The sequence below is a fragment of the Ambystoma mexicanum genome, chromosome 4q (genome assembly GCF_040938575.1).
Source record: "Ambystoma mexicanum isolate Mex_15411 chromosome 4q, UKY_AmexF1_1, whole genome shotgun sequence".
Taxonomy (NCBI): domain Eukaryota; kingdom Metazoa; phylum Chordata; class Amphibia; order Caudata; family Ambystomatidae; genus Ambystoma; species Ambystoma mexicanum.
Window position 1 is genome coordinate 196,529,540 of NC_090928.1, and position 17,304 is coordinate 196,546,843.

Genomic DNA, 17,304 nt, shown 5'->3' on the forward strand with positions numbered 1-17,304 from the left:
ACCCTGGTGATTTTATGGGAAGCTCCAACCAAGGAGACCTCGGAGCAAGCTCCGGTACCAGACGCCTCAGTAGAACTGGGCCCACAAACGGCCCCCACAGGAGGGGCCTCGGAATGCAATCCAGGGTCAATAGGCCCCTTACGGAGGCCCTCGGAGAAAACTCTGGTAGAATTATTAGGCCTAGAAGGCACCTCAGGGCATGCCCCGGTAATAGAGCTTTTGACGCTCCTCCCGGACCGGGAAGACCACGGGAAGGAGTCCCCCGGCTGGGTGCCCTAAAAAGTAAAGAACTCACCGGGCGTTTATTCTTTTTGTCAAAGAAAGTTTGAAAATGCGCCAGGGGAGTACGTTGAAAAACCTCCTCCCACCGCTCCAAACGACGTTGAAGCGCCCGGACCGAAAGGGAGTCGCAATAAAAGCACGAGTCCCACCAGTGATCTGGACCCAAACACTAAGCACAGAGGATGGGGATCCGTCCTAGCGAAGCGTCGCTGACAAGAAGAACAATTTCGAAAGTCTAGCTGAAACGGCATAGACGGACTACCACACGACTGCTAAGCCAGAGCAAGAGAGGAGGAACTGGAAGGAAAAAATCTTCCAAAGATGCATGTGCATCCAGTCCCGATCGAGCGGAGAAAAGGACAGATGGGCGATGCGCTGGGCAGAGCTAAGATGGGCGGGGTTACGGCTGTGCACGGTGCCCCGCGTAAAAAGAGAGGAAGGACACATTTTTGAAAAATATGATGCTTTTTACAAAGTGCCTCGGTCCCATAAGTATGGAGGAAAGGGGACGGGGCGTAGGAGTGTATATATATATATATATATATATATATATATATATATATATATATATATGGGATACATTACTCACCGTAATCGTATTTCTGATGCTTGTATCTGCTTAGATTCACATGCTGTGCATAGGCCGACATCTAGTGGAAGCTGCGGAGTATTACAGTTTGTTTTTCGAAAGTCGAAAATGGGCGTCGACACAGGCGTGCCAGTAATACTATCCCTAGTGTGACGTCCACTGTACCCAAGATCCCTCACGCGTGTAGGATCCTCAGATTGTATTTTTTCTGACATGAGGAAGCATGAGGAGTAGCGTGAGTACAGATAATCCAAGCAGATAAACAGAAAGGTAAGACTACAAGCAATCATGCGCCTTCTCTCGGAGGGGAGGAAGGGTGGGTCGCATGTGAATCTAAGCAGATACAAGCATCAGAAATACGATTACGGTGAGTAATGTATCCCTTCTGAGGCTTGTGGAATCTGCTTAGATCACATGCTGTGCATAGATTAGCGAGCAGTACCAGAAGAAGGAGGTGGGATGTGAGAAGGGTCATGAGCAAACAGGTGTCTTAGAACCGCTTGTCCCACTTGTGTATCTGTCTTGGAATGAGTGTCAATGCAGTAATGCTGAGTAAAAGTGTGAATAGAGCTCCAAGTAGCCGCTTTGCAAATGGTGTCGAGGGGAACATTTGCAATGAAAGCCAGAGTGGCACCAATGCCTCTAGTAGAGTGGGCCCTTGGCGTAAAAGGCAGAGTCTTTTCAGAAAGAGAGTAACACAGCTGTATACAGTTGATAATCCACTTCGAGATAGCGCCTTTAGAGACGCGATCCCCCTCTCTGCCTGTAGCTACGGAGACAAACAGTTGATCTGTTTTCCTTAGCGGTCTGGTCTTATTTACATAGTATAGGACCGCCCTACGCACATCTAGGGTGTGTAGTTTTACCTCAGCCGAGCTTTGTGGGTTTTTGAAGAAAGCCGGAAGCTCGATGGACTGGTTTACATGGAACTTGGATATGAATTTAGGTGAGAACCTAGGGTGTGTGCGTAAAACCAGTTTGTCCTTGTGGATAGTAAAGAAAGGATCTTGCACTGACAGAGCCTGAATCTCACTGACCCTTCTTATGGAGGTAATGGCTACTAAGAAGGCCGTTTTATAAGTCAGGTGTTTGAGACTACTTTTATGCATGGGTTCGAATGGGGGTCCCATGAGCTTAGCTAGCACCACGTTGAGGTCCCATCCTGGCGGTGGGTTCGAAATAGGAGGGTGAAGTCTCTTTACTCCTTCCATGAAGGCTTTAACCACTGGCACTTTCCACCACGAGACCTTGTTATGGGATGTGGTGTAAGCCGAGAGGGCTGCCAGGTGTACTTTCAGTGAGTTAAAAACCAACCCTGCATCCAGCAGGTGGAGCATGTATGTCACAACGTTGGAAGGAGTGCAATCAACCGGGTTGATTTGTTTATTCTGGCACCAGATAACGAATCTTTTCCACTTATCAAAGTAACAGTGCCTTGTATTTGGTTTCCTGGACTCCTTTAGAATGTCCATACACCTCTGTGGTAATTTGAGATGTCCAAACTCTATGACTTCAGGAGCCATGCTGCTAGGTTCATAGAGTTGGGTTCCTGATGCACTGTTTGACCCTGTTGCTGGGACAGTAGGTTGTACCAAGCTGGGAGTCTGATGGGTTCGCACACCGCCATCCTGCGTAGGTGTGGAAACCATGGTTGTCTCGCCCACATGGGAGCAACTAGGATGAGCGTCATCGATTCCTTGTTCATCTTGTACACCACCTTCCTGATGAGAGGAGTTGGTGGAAAAGCGTACGCAAACATCCCTGACCAGTTCATCCACAGGGCATTCCCTTGGGAGTCCGGTTGGGGGAACCTGGATGCAAATCCTGGGCATTGTTTGTTTTCGCTTGTGGCGAATAGGTCTATAGTGGGGAAACCCCACTGAGAGAAGAGATCTTCTACCACGTCTCTGTGAAGGACCCATTCGTGTTCTTCTGGGAGGGAGTCTCTGCTTAGAGCATCCGCTAGGGAATTGAGCTCCCCTGGAACATGTTGCGATGACAGGAAGATGTTCCGTCTGAGTGCCCATATCCAGATTTTCTGGGCAAGCTTGGACAGATTTGGTGAACGAGTCCCCCCTTGCTTGTTCAGATAGAACATGGCTGTCGTGCTGTCCGTCCTGATCTGCACCGACAAGTTCAGTAGATGGGGCTCGAACGCCTTTAGCGCTCGGAATACTGCCAGAAGCTCTAGCAGATTGATGTGGTTCTTGGCTACTGAGTGAGACCAGAGACCCTGAGCTGTGTGGTGGAGATGGTGAGCTCCCCACCCAGTCAGGCATGCATCTGTAGTTACCACGGCTTGTACTTCGGGATTGTAAAAGGGTTTCCCCTTTGCGAGATTCTCTCTTGTCCACCAGTGTAGGCTCTGTACGAGTGTTGGCGAAACGACCACTAGATCGTCCCAATGACCACTTGCCTGAGACCACTGTTTCGCCAACCATTCCTGCATGGGACGCATGCGCAGACGCGCGTGGGGGACCAGGTAAATGCATGACGCCATCATGCCCAGTAACCGCATAGCTTTGCGTACTGTTATCTGTTGACCTGACTGATAATGCGGAATTTGCAGAAGTATATTCCGAATTCTCTCTTCCGAAGGGAAGGTCAATCCTTTCTGAGTATCTAGGATAGCTCCTAGAAATTGTTTTGAGGTGCTTGGCACCAGACTTGACTTTTTCTCGTTGATAGAGAAGCCTAATTCGTGGAGGAGGTCGATAGTCCTCTGAATGTTTGACCTGCAAATTCCTGGGGTCTCCCCCGTTATGAGCCAGTCGTCCAGATAAGGGTACACCGGGATTGCTTCCCTGCGTAGGTGTGCAGCCGCCACCGCCAGTACCTTGGTGAATACCCTTGGTGCAGAAGCTATCCCGAAGGGCAGTACCTTGAATTGGTAGTGGCGACTGTCTACCTTGAAGCGTAAGTACTTTCTGTGCGCTGGGAGCATGGAAATATGAAAATAAGCATCTTTCATATCCAAGGTTGCCATGTAATCCCCCTTTTTTAGGAGGGGGATTACCTCTTGTAGCGTGGTCATACGGAATTTTTGGGGCTTGACATACTTGTTGGCAGGCCGCAAGTCTAATACTGGGCGCATTGTCAAATCTTTCTTTGGCACAAGGAAGTAAGTTGAATAGATACCCTTGTTTACCTGGTGTCCTGGGACGAGTTCTATCGCGTCCTTTTCTAGCAGAATGGCGATCTCCTCGAGAAGGATCCTTTGATGCTCTAGGGAGTGCACTCTTTGTCGTGGAGGATGGTTCCGGGGACGCTGCAGTAGTTCTATACAATATCCTGCGGATACTGTTGACAGCACCCATCTGTCTGAGGTGATCCCTTCCCAAGCCTGGGTGAAGGTGGAAATGCGTCCCCCTACTGGGGTTGCGTGGCAAGGGACCCTGAACTGAGCGTCACTGTTTTGGTGGAGGCGTGCCACCTCCCTTGTTGGGGCTGCCTCTGCCTCTTCCACGACCTCTCTTGTTACCCCTGCCGTAACTCTGGGTAGACTGCTGGTTGTTATTCCATTGTGTACCCTGTCCCTGGGCATAGTTGCCTCTTTGTGAATTTTGTCCGCGTGGGCGACGAAAATTACTGTTCCCCCTCTGGTTAGGGGGTTTGTTGGTAAGCTGGCCAAGGGATTTGAGAGTCTCATATTCATCTTTGGCATTTTTAAGTGCGTCTTCGACCGCTTTCCCAAACAATAGGTCGGGTTCCACTGGCTTGTCTATTAAAGAAGCCTGGGTTTCTGTCTTGAATCCCGACTGCCGTAACCACGCATGTCTTTTGATAACAGTACCTTCTGCTATCAATCTCCCTGCGTTGTCAGCGGCGTCGAAAGTTGCTTTTAAAATGCAACCAGACACGGCTCTCCCTTCTGCCGAGATCCGAGCCAGCTGGCCCTTTAATGGTTCTGGAGCAGAGGCAATGAGCGCCGCGACCTCTTCCCATTGATGGCAATTGTAACTAGCCAACAGGGTGGTGGAATTCGCAATCCTTGCTTGGTAGGCGGACGTTGAGGCTACCTTCCTGCCAAACCCGTAAAGTTTTTTGCTCTCCTTGTCGGGAGGAGCTTCTGATGAAGATAAGGGCGTGCCAGCCCTTTTTCTAGTGTTGGTAACCACTAGGGAATCTGGTTTAAGATGTCCCCTTATATACAGAGGGTCAGACTGGGCTGCCCGGAAAATCTTTTCAATTCTGGGGTTGACAGCTCTGGTGAGGTTCGGATTCACCAGGGAAGGATCTATTCTTCGTTGGATGGATTTGAGGATAGGGATGGTCTGAGCGACTGGTCTTCTCTCTCCTACAAACTCCTCCGCGAAGTCCCTTTCCTCCTGTACACCGTGGGTGTCGATGTGGAAGTGTTCCGCTGCTCGGGCGAGAACCTCGTTAAGGAGGGGCTGGTTATCAACTGGAGAGTCAGTAACTGGGGCTTCGCTTTGTACTGGGGAATCTACTCTGTAAATTTCCTGCTCATCTTCTCCCTCCTCCAAGTCCTCATCCTCCGCATAGTAATCTGTCCCGGTTTGTTCTTCCATCATGTCCAACTCCTGGTCCTCTCTAGGGAAAACTTGTCCCTGGTAACTGGGGAGTGGAGTAGAATATGAAGTGGAGTAAGGCTGAACCTCGAAGGGTTCAGGTCTTTCGACCCGGGGCTTTTTACTTAGCGGGATGGGATCGGAGGAGCCTGAGGGTGTGGCCCCTTGAGGGTTATATGAAAGAAAGTGTTCTGGGTTCTTATCATAAAAATCAGCTAAGGAAGACATCCTAGACATAACCCTGTCTATGTCTTCACTGGACCATTCCCTGGAACAGGGTATTACTTTAGCAGGTGATTTATTTTCAAGGGTAGACTTGTGTTTGCTTGTCTGCTTAGGCTTTACAGGGGTGGAAGGCTGTGCTTTCCGCTGTTTCCCCCCTTCTCCGTGCGTGGAAAAATGTTTTCCCTGTCCCTTGGGGGCCCCAGAGACTTTCGACGCCTGGCGTCGAGGGTCTGGAAAGGTATCTGTGTGCTTCGGGCGTGGGGCCTCACTGGTGTTAACCGCGGTCTCGGTATCTTGGAGCGCGGCCTGGGGGTGGAAGTCGTCTTCGTCTCCCGACGATCGAACTTCCGTTAGTGTGTGTAGCGAGGCACTCTTGGCAAGAGTGGATGATTGCCTTGCGTCGTGAGGCGATCTCGATCGAGAGCGCCCAGAGGACACCGAGTCGGACCGTTCTTTTTGTGCCTCTTTCCGGGAAGTCGACGTCGTCGAGGTCCGGTTGGTCTTAGTGTGTTTAGTGTGTGTTAGGTGTGTAGCGCTTGCGTCGCCGGGGGTCTTCCCCATAGCCGCCTTGCCGGACGACCTTCCGAGGTCGGGGACCTGCGCTCGTCGGCTGTCTTTCGACGCCGTAATGCCCTCGCCGTCCGAAAGTACGGCGTCGCTGCCATCGCTGAAGGCGCCCTCCGCTGCCATGGCCTCCTGCCTGGCGTGGTGGGCCCAACGCTTCGTCGAACGGTCCTTAAGTGTCTTAGGTTTAAACCTACTACACGCTCTGCAGTTCGCTTCGGGGTGATCCCTCGGCAAGCAGAGATTGCACGTGGCGTGCCTGTCGACCCAAGGGTATTTGCGATTGCACTTGGGGCAGAATTGAAAAGGGGTACCCTCCATACGCACCTTAAGGCAGCGGGCTGCTAAGTGTAGGAATATATATAAATGTAACTATATATCAAGAGTGAAGAGTATGTACCACCCCCCACTCTCCCTACTTGTAAGGGCCGAGGCCAGCGGCCTACTAGGCCCGGGCCGAGGCCAGCGGCCTACCGAGGCCCAGATCCGTCGTGCAGCAGTCGACGGTCGATGACTTCTCCAGCCGTCGTCGAGGTTGAGGGTCGACGTTGGGGTGGGGAAGGGAATGAATAAGAATTAAAATTATAATAACAGCAAAAGTATGGCTAAGGCCAGGGAACTCCGCAAGATGCTTCCGACCAGTATGGCGGAAAAAAACAATCTGAGGATCCTACACGCGTGAGGGATCTTGGGTACAGTGGACGTCACACTAGGGATAGTATTACTGGCACGCCTGTGTCGACGCCCATTTTCGACTTTCGAAAAACAAACTGTAATACTCCGCAGCTTCCACTAGATGTCGGCCTATGCACAGCATGTGATATATTACACAGCCACGGTAGTGGCTCTGTAGTTATGGTTAAATGGTTAAGTTGCTGTTTCCATAAGAAGAGCACTTTTTTGGGCGGCCTATAACTCTGCACCCCCCAGGACGAATCGTCACCAAACTTTGCAAAAAAAGTATATGGGCCACTCTGAATTTTTGTTGCAAAGTTTGGAGATGTTTGGGTCAGGGGGCAAAAGTTATAGGGGGGGTCCTAAAACTTCTTTTTTTCCCATAGGCTAAATGGGGGAAAAGAAAAACTTTGCGCATGGCTACAGTTCAAACCGCTGGATGGATTTTCACGAAATTTGTGGCAGGTACAGGGGCTTGGTCCAGAAAGCGTGCTTTTGGAAAATTTGGTGACCTTACGTGCAGTACTTTGCAGTACCTTTCATTAAAATGACCAAAAAGTAGATCTGAAAAAATTTGTGATATCTATGTCCGCTTCGCGGTCACACTTCCCTGTTCGGTCCACTGACAAGATACCGATTGGCTAAGGGGCTGGCGTCATGACCGCAGACATGCACGGTCTCTAACGATTGGCTGCTGCGAGACGTGTTCTGCGTCAGATTGTTTGGCTGCGCCCGACATCTTGGATCCGCCGATAGCGGAGCAACAACCAGCACACACATGCTATATTTATAAAAGTCTTTTGCTGTGACAGAGCGTTGGGACAGATTCAGACAGTAAGACATGGGTGATCAATGCATTTGTTCTGGGGGTCGGTCTTCATGATGTATATTCTATGGCCACCTTGTACGCACAGAAAATGAGGGGTGTAATAACGGTAGCATTTCAGTCCATGCAGTGCACAGGAAACTTGTAACTGTTGTAAGGACACGCATAGTGGTTGCGAACATTGAAATTGACAACATGCCATAATTGCATTACTTTTTCCTATGGGTATTATTATATTCATTAGTACGCCGCCATGGGTGTCACATGCTACAGTGGTTGTGGCCAGGGCCTAGAGTCTTGGATGCATGGCCGTCGGCCGAAGGCCTTACTTCTAAGACTGTAGGCCCTGGACACAACCACTGCAGCATGTCACACCCATGGATACACCCGTAGTATTGCCTATCGATTGCCAAGTTGTGGGGAGTGTGTGCAGTCTTGGGTGCATGACCGAAAGCCATGCACCCAAGAACAAAGTTAGAAGTACTGGTCGTGCAAGCCACTGCACACCCATCCCATGTAATATCTATGGACATACAGCTAGGAGTGAAGCCTCTGGCCAGAAGCAGTGAAGGATACCACACGTATAGAAAAACCCACACTACCACACATCACTGAGGTGGTTGTGGGGAGACCCTGCACTCTTGGGTGCATGACCTAAGGCCATGCACCCAATAACAAAGCTATAACCTCTTCATGATGTATTTTCTATGGCCACCTTGTACGCACAGAAAATGAGGGGTCCAATAAGGGCAGTATTTCAGTCCGTGCAGTGCACAGGAAACTTGTAACTGTTGTAAGGACACGCGTGGTGTTAGGGAACATTGAAATTGCCAACATGCCGTAATTGCATTACTTTTTCCTATGGGTATTGTATTCATTAGTACGCCGCCATGGGTGTCACATGCTAGGGTGGTTGTGGCCAGGGCCTAGAGTCTTGGATGCATGGCCATTGTCCGAAGGCCTTACTTCCAAAACTCTAGGCCCTGGCCACACACACTGCAGCATGTAACACCCATAGTAATGTGTATCGACTGCCTGGTTGTGGGGAGTGTGTGCAGTCTTGGGTGCATGGCCAAAGACCATGCACCCAATAACAAAGCTATAACCTCTTCACTTACAAGCCCACATGGGTTTTATCTAGTGCAGTGGTTTTGGCCAAGATGTGTACTTTTGGGTGCATGGTTGCAGGCTGTATGCCATACACCCAAGCATGCACCCAAAAGGAAACTTGTAAGCACTGGAGTTATAAGCCACTTCACAACCATATATTGAAATGTATGGACATACACCTAAGATTTTAGGCCCTGCCCACAAACGGTGCAGCAGTTCAGAGCTACAGAGACACTCCTAGTATTCAACATCAGTCAGGTGGCTGTGGGGAGGGTCTGCAGTCATGAGTGCATGGCCGCAGGCCATGTACCAAACAGAATAGTTATATGTAGTGTACTTACAAGGCACAATGGGTGTGATATGGTGTGGTAGTGCATCACTCAGGCGGCTGTGGGGAGGGGCTGCAATCATGGGTGCACGGCCGAAGGCCATGCCCCAAAAGCACATTTGTACGTAGTGTAGTTATATGCCGCAATGGATGTCATATGGTGTGGTAGTAGTGGCCAGGATGCAGAGTATTTCAACAAAGTAATAAGCACTGCAGTTGTAAGCAACTATGCATTTTATATACTGTACACCCATACATTGATAATTCTATGTCCTCAAACTCACGTCTGTAGCCTGTGGCTACAAACTACTGCACCATATCACAGCTATTGGTACACTTGTACTATGCAACATCATTAAGATGGTTGTGGGGAGGGCGTAGCATTTTGGGAGCATGGCCAAAGGCCATGCTCCCAAAACCAACTTTGTACATAGTGAAATGACAAGGCACAATGGTTCCGATATGCTGTGGTGTTTCTGGCCAGGACCCAGAGTCTTGACTGCATGCCCAAAGGTCATGCGCCAAGGCTGAAGTCATAAGCAGTGGAGTTATAAGTGAATATGGGTGTGGTGTAATGCGCTAGTTGTGTGCACGCCCTAATGTCTTGACTGCATGGCTGCAGACGATGGTCCCAAAAGTAAATTTATAAGTAGCTAATTTACAAGGACCATGGTTTCGATATGCAGCAATGGTTGTGGCTAGGCACTATACTCTTTGTATCTTGGTCGTAAGGTGTAGGTCGTAGGTTACACACCGAAGATGCAAGGGCCAGCCTACATTACTGCTGCATATTACTACCATAGATTAGACGTGTAGATTCGCATGTGTAGAAAATGACTGCCAATATACTTATTTTTTTTTAAAGATTTTTATTTTGAAAACAAAATAAACAATACAAACCAAACTTGCAGCATTATTTACAATAGACTCGTGAACATCAATTAATGCTCATTACTGCTCCCCAAATCCCCCCCCCTCAAGAGCTTATTTGCATTTCTCGTTCTGTATCCGCTGCGTGTGGCTGTGTATCGCTTCCTTCCGAAGCTGCAGAATCCACTACTGCGCCAAACAGTCCTGTTATTAACATTCTCCAAGCCATCAGGTTACCCACATCTTCTTCCCCACACTTGCTACATGCCTCCTGCCACACCACCGTTTCAGCCTCTGCCCATTTTTGCAAGCCCCGCCACCATACCTCTACCCGTGGCTTGTGGCATTGCTTCCAGCCCATGGCAATCCTTCTTTTGGCAAGCACATATGCCAGGTCCCTCAGTTTCCCAAGGTGTTTAGTATTCAGTGGTCTGGGACACCCTCCCAACAGGCAGGCCCAGGCTGTATCTATGTTGAGCGTGACCCCTTTATCCGCTAGTTTCCGTGCCACTTCCCCTCAAAAAGCTTCAATCACTGGGCAAGACCAGAAGATGTGTTTCATATCAGCATCTTCCTCATCGCATTTTGGGCATGCTTGTCTTCCTGCGTTTGCAAACTTAGATATTCTCTTCGGGGTCATATAGGCTCTATGCGTTACGTATAACTGTATCTGCTGCAATCTAGCATTTCTGGACACTTTCTTGTGGTATCCTATAGCACGTTCCCACATTCCATCGGTCATCTGTGCCCCCGCCTCCGCTTCCCAGTCCAGTCTCAAATGAGTCAAATCCTTCCCCACCCGGGTCATCACCATCTCATACAGTCTAGAGATCTCATGCCCTCCTTCTGAAATGTCATATATTGTTCCCATTAGGACGTCTTGCTCTTCCGCCAGTACAATCTCTGGCCAGGTTTTGAGAATAGTCTGCGCTAGCCTAAGATACGTGACATATTGGCCTCCATGCAAACCTGTCTCTTCTCCCAGTTCTTCGAAATCTTTAATAATCCCTTCTTGCCATATGTCTCCCAATGTGACCAGCCCAACCGATTCCCAATAGGTCCTGATTATCATCCTGAACTGGTTGTCTCCCCTAGCTAAGGCGACTAGTGGCATCTGTGGGGAACACGGGCACGGGTTCTCCATCAGTTGGCATACTCTGTGCCACATCTTCCACCCAAGCAACAGCATACCCGGGCGTTCTTTCATTTCAAGTCTAGGCACCCAGATAATCTCCTTTAGGTAAAACGGGGTGCAGTCCTGCCCAAACAGCCTAGATTCAGGAGTTTCTTCATCAGAGAGCCATTTAGTTACATATTGCAACTGACTAGCTACATAATAGGCCTCAAAGTTCGGCAGCTTAATGCCCCCTCTATCATGGAGGTTCTGTAGCTTCCATAGCGCCACTCTATTTGCGAGTGCCGTGCCATAGGAAGTCCCTACACATGCTGTTCAGTTTGACAAAAAACTTTTTGGGTATCAAGTATGGTATATTACTGAAGAAATGTAACAGCCTAGGCAGGACCACCATTTTGAGCATCGCCCCCCGTCCCATCATCGCCAGCGGCAGCTTCTCCCAAAACTTCATATTTGTGCAGATTTTTTTCACAGCCACCTCGGTGTTATGCAAGTGTTCCCCCTCCACAGTATGATATACATCTATTCCGAGGTAGCGGAAGGAATCAGCCGCCCAAGGTACAGACAACACTGGCAACCGTTCCAGAGGGGCTCCTATGTAGCTCCCCAATGGGAACATGCTCGATTTTTGGGGGTTCACCGCTATGCCGGACAGTTCTGCATACTTTTCCATGACCTCTAGAATATACTGAAGATTTTCTTCCGGATATTTCAAATACAGTAGTAAATCGTCAGCATACAAGGATATTAGGTGTTTGTCATATTGTTGTCTGAGGTACACTGCCAGGGGCTCTAGGGCTAGAATGTATAACATCGGGGACCAGGGGCACCCTTGTCTGGTGCCTCTACTGAGTTGCCACCTCTCAGATATCACCGATCCTGTGCGTACTCTGGCCAGTGGTTCGCTGTACAGTAATTTTGCCCACCTAACATAACCCGGCCCCATCCCGTATTCTTCCAGGGCCGCCAGCAACCATGGCCACCTCACTGAATCAAAAGCTTTGACTGCATCTAGGGACACCACCGCCATTTCCCCATCGCTCCTGTTTCCCTCTTCAATCACCCGGTGGAGTCGCCTATGGTTGTGGGTTATATTTCTGTTGGGGACATAACCTGTCTGATCCGGGTGTATCAGTTTGCTGATAACCCTTTGCAGCCTATTGGCCAGGACCGCCGTCAAGATCTTGCTGTCCTGGTTCAACATTGACAACGGCGTATAGGAGCCGCAGCTATGCCCTGGCTTGTTGGGCTTAGGGAGCAGCACGATTAGTGCTTCTCTGAGCGATTCCGGTAGCCGACCCGTCTCAAAAGACTCATTGAGCATCTCTAACATAGGGGGGAGTACTTCTACTTTATATATTTTGTAAAACTCACCAGGGAATCCGTCCGTGCCCGGGGTCTTGCAGGTGGGCAGCTGTTTCACCACCTCCTCTAATTCCTCCAAGGTAATCGGTGCGTCCAGCTCCTCCCTTTCTTCATCACTAATCTTAGGTAATTCCATGTCTTTTAGTGTTTCTCTAATCTCCTCCCGATTGTCCCCTCCTCTGTCCTCATATAATGTTCTATAATAGTCCAAGAATGCCTCGTTGACTCCTTCCTGGGTGTCAACCACCTCCCCATCTTCTCTAGTTATTGTCCTAATTGGGGGCCTGGGGGTTTCGCTCTTATATAACCACGCCAACAAGCGGCCAGTTTTATTCCCACCTGCATGTTGCCTCTCGACATACTTCTTGTAGTTAAGGTTGCAGAGCCTTTCCCAAAGCTCCGCGCACCTCTGCTGCAACTCGAGTACAAGTTCCATGTCCCCTCCTGCCCTGTTGCTTTCGCGCTCCAGTTTCTCTTCCGCTTCCTCTAATTCCGTTAGGACCCCACCCTGTAGGCCTTTTGACTTAGCAATAGCAGCACCCCGCTACACCACCTTAAAGGCTTCCCAGAGTGTGCACGCTGAATCTACGCTGCCTGTGTTTACCACAAAGTACTGTGAGATCGCATCCCTGATATCTTCCCTGAAGACTGGGTCTCGGAGCGCCTCCGCCCGGAGGCGCCACGTCGGTATCCGCGCCCTGGGGCGGCAGTGCTGCCAGGTCAGCACCAGAGGCGAGTGGTCCGACAGGACCCTCGCTCTATATTCTATTTGGGTGGTCTCTATCATCACATCTGGCGTGGCAAAAAAATAATCCAGCCTCGTGTGCAGGTGCTGCGGAGCTGAGTAGTGCGAGTACTGTGTTTCATTAGGGTGTTTTAGTCTCCAAACATCTGCCAGCCCAAAGTCATCTAGTAATGTCTGCAATACCCTGGCCGCTGGGGTGGGCCTATCAATCTTCCCATCAGATCTGTCTGCTTTTGGGTTGAGCACACAGTTGAAATCCCCTCCCCAGATAACCGCTCCTCCCATACACGCGCCCAGATGAGTACATAGGGTTCTAAAATACGTCGCAGTGTTTTGGTTGGGGACATATGTATTTATAATGCACACCTCTATATTCTCTACCAAAGCCTTTAATATGACCAACCTCCCCTCCGTGTCCACCACCTCTTGTGTAAGTTGGAGCGGAACGTGCAGTGCCACCCAGACCAGCACTCCCCTAGCGTAGGCAGAGTACGGAGAGCCCACTACAGTACCTCTCCACTTCTTCCCCACCAGTTCCAATTTTTGCTGGGTCAGATGTGTTTCCTGCAACAACGCAATATCAATCTTCTGTTTTTTTAAGTACATCATGACTTTGTTTCTTTTTAAGTAGCTGTTAAGTCCCCCGACATTCCATGTTACGATCTTAAGGTCTCCCATGGCTCATGAGTGTCTTCCTGCCTCCCATGTAGCGACTCCCCTTTGCCCACATGATACAGATACAGCCCTCCATCTTTGTTTGTAGCTTCTCGTACCAGCTCAAACTCCCCATAACCATGTACACGGTAAATCCCCAACTTCCCTCCCCTCCCCCCACCCGTCCCTTCCCCAACATCACACACCCCAACTGCTGCCCAGCTCCATTCTCGGAACTCAAGCACCCCCACATCTAGCCCTGCAAGCACCAAACGATGCAGAGCTCAGAAGGGTGAAGTCGCCCTAATGGCCACTTAACTAAAACCGTTGTGGGGTAGAGAGAACCGCTCTGTAAGGCTCCCGTTAATTCAACATTAACCACTGTGCTTATAACATATAGTGCAATAGTCTGACCTTCTCTACTGAAGGCTGTGCAAGCGACTATATTCAAGTCCCACGTGCCGCGCCATCTTGCGGCACCTTATTCGTGCATCACTTTTCTCTTCCGTGCTCTTTCTCCGTCCGAACTTCTGACTCCTGGGGACATCCTTGCGCATCGAGCCATCCCATGGCATCCTCCGGAGTCTCAAAAAACAAAGTTTTGTGTTTATGAATGACTTTCAATTTTGCCGGATACAGTAACATATATTTGTGGCCCGCCTCTCTCAATCTCCGCTTTACCGTCCCAAAGTTCATGGGGCTACGCTGCACAGACAGGGTGTAGTCCGGGTAGACCGTGATGTTTGCCGCTCCTCGTGTGATCGTTACTCCCTTACGAAAGTGTTCCAATATCCTCTCCCGATCTCGGTAATTAAGAATTTTGGCTATCACCGGCCTAGGCGGGTTCCCCGGCGGCGGCCTCCTTGTTAGAGCTCTATGTGCCCTTTCCACTGCAAATCCTTGGGATAGGGCTACTCCAGGTATCTCTTGCAGTAGAATGGATTCAATGAATTCCGTGGGATTGTGGCCCTCCAATCCCTCCGGCAGGCCCACGATGCGGATGTTGTTTCGTCGGGCTCGTCCTTCCGCCTCCTCCGCTCTGCTCTCCAAGTTTCCCACTCTTTGTATCAAGGCATGCAATTCGGCTTTATGGGAGGCGCAATCTGCAGTATTCGGGCTAACTTCCTTCTCAAGGGACTCTGTGCGCTCCGCCAAGGCCCTGACATCCTGTCGGAGTAGGTTAACGTCCTCCTGCACCTCTCCGACCTTGAGGTCCAGTGCCGTTTTCAGTTCAGTGACGGCTAGTTCGAGTTTAGATTCCCAGGCCGCCCTTAGGTCCGCAATCGCAGCTAGGACTTCTTGGTTAGCGCCCGAGGTCGTCATGCCGCTTGCAGGCAGCTTGTCCCTGCTTTTGGTAATGTCTTGACCCGGGGACGTCTTAGCGAAGTCGTCTAAGGTGGGCTGTTTCGCCTTCGGCCTCACCGTTCTATTCGACATGACCCAGGGGACCTGTATTTTGCACAAGTGACAAATGTGCACTCAGTACGCCCCTTTTGTTAGGTCACCGTGCGGCCTGCTTCTTCCTTTGTTCCGGATATTGGTCGGCCATTTTGTATCGTCTTCCGTCTCCGGCGCTCCTTATCTCTTCCGCATCGATCTCTGCCGCCGTTCCTCCTGCACCATCCAGAAGTTCACCACGCGTGGCCCAATCATTCACACACCGGCATGTGTATTTTCAGCGGTCGTCGGCCCATCATCACACACTTTTTTGCCCGGATCATTACAGGATCTCAGGAGCTCCTCCAGATCACGTCCTCCTACATGGCCCTCGTAGCCACGCCCCTCCTGCCAATATACTTACTCCTTACTTTGTTCAGAATCCACATGTATTTTGTAAATGCCTTTCGTACTTGGCGGAAGTATCCCTTTTTTAAATTTCTGTGATAAAAGAAAAAGGTATGTTAGTCTTTGCATTTTATGAAAACTTACTACATTGCATAATACAGAATACAGTTTACCTTTTTTTTACCCTCATATTTAGTTTACAAACCAGCATTGTGCTCAGTTTCTGTGTTTGCTTTTCTAATCTTTGGGTCTGGGGAAAAATAATCCTTGTTGGATTTAAAAAACCCTTCATTTGCTATGGTACTAACTACTTCCTTGTTTCCTTTGAGTGTTTCCTTCATCTTTCTGATTAATGTTATGTTTGTTGCTTCCTGGCGTATTCTAACTGTGCATTTGTTTCTACAAATCTGTGATATTTATTTATTTGTGTCGTTGTTATATCCTCTTGGGCAGTTAGATACCTGTTGGCGTATTCTAACTGTTTGTACTCTTTCACATAATTTTTGGGCAATCTTGAAGTACACATTATTTATTACATTTTGGCTTTAAGAAGATTAAATACACATTTGTAAGGTTAGCTGGCAATCTCTGCTTTAGAGTAACGGTGCTATCATTACATTCGACCCATCCACATTTCTTTTTAATGTATGCTGTGTAGTGACCTGCATTGGTTGTAGCTCCTGCATGGTAGATTATACCTATTGTTGTAAAGGTTTTCTTTCCAAGTGACACTTGGCCGTGTGTGAATCCAGTCAGTTTGCAGTGGTTTTTGGTACCATCTGCATTATAACTTAGACGCATAAGTATTATGTAGGCACTATGTGATTGTATCAGTAAGGTGGAGCGATTGTCTGAATTGCAAATAGTACATAATCTGGCATGGTTTGCATTCTGTACAAGTTGCTGAAATGGAATGCTTTCACAATTTGGTATGGAAACATACAAAAATCGCTCATTTGGGATTTCTTCCTGTATCACATTGCTACAGAGAGTGTATGTATGTTTCCACATGTACGAAATCTGGAAGATTTCATTTACAGGTATGCTTTTGTTTTCCAATACTAATAGTAAGTACATTAGAAATTCTTGTGGATCTTCTTGTGAGTTCACAGTGAATCTCGCCATTCCAGCACAGTCGTCCAATTCTTGCCGTATTCCATGAACACTGTATGTGTTGTCAGGATTGCTTGTTGCATTTCTATGAAGCACTAACATTTGCAAACACAATTGGTCTGTACTGTGCAAGTAAATATTGTTAACAATTGGTGGCAATTGAAATAGAATATTCTTTGCTACATTTGCATAGCAATTTACCCCACTTTCAATTGCAAACTTGAATGGACCAGCTAGTTCTGTATCCGAGTGCATTTTTCGGAATTTCTATTCCTTCTTTGACGACGTCCCTGGTTTACATTCCCTAATAGGTTCTTCTTTGTTTGTGGTAATTGCTGAAACTTTAGCTTTTTTTCTTTCCTTTGAGGAATTTGCTGTTGGATTCTGTTGCATTTCTGTTTCATTTACTTTTCTTTTACCACGTTTTACTTTATCTGGAACAGGATATTGTTTCAGATGAGGGGTGTACAGTGAACGCAGTCTATTGTATTCTAGAATGCAAGGAA

The 17,304-nt window shown here is 48.7% G+C and overlaps 1 protein-coding gene across 2 annotated transcripts in view; it reads right to left on the reverse strand.

Moving 5' to 3' along the window:
- Positions 1–17,304, reverse strand: part of SNX9 (sorting nexin 9) — a 1,580,311-nt gene that overhangs the window by 1,099,675 nt on the left and 463,332 nt on the right. The gene's annotated exons all lie outside the window — the stretch shown is intronic.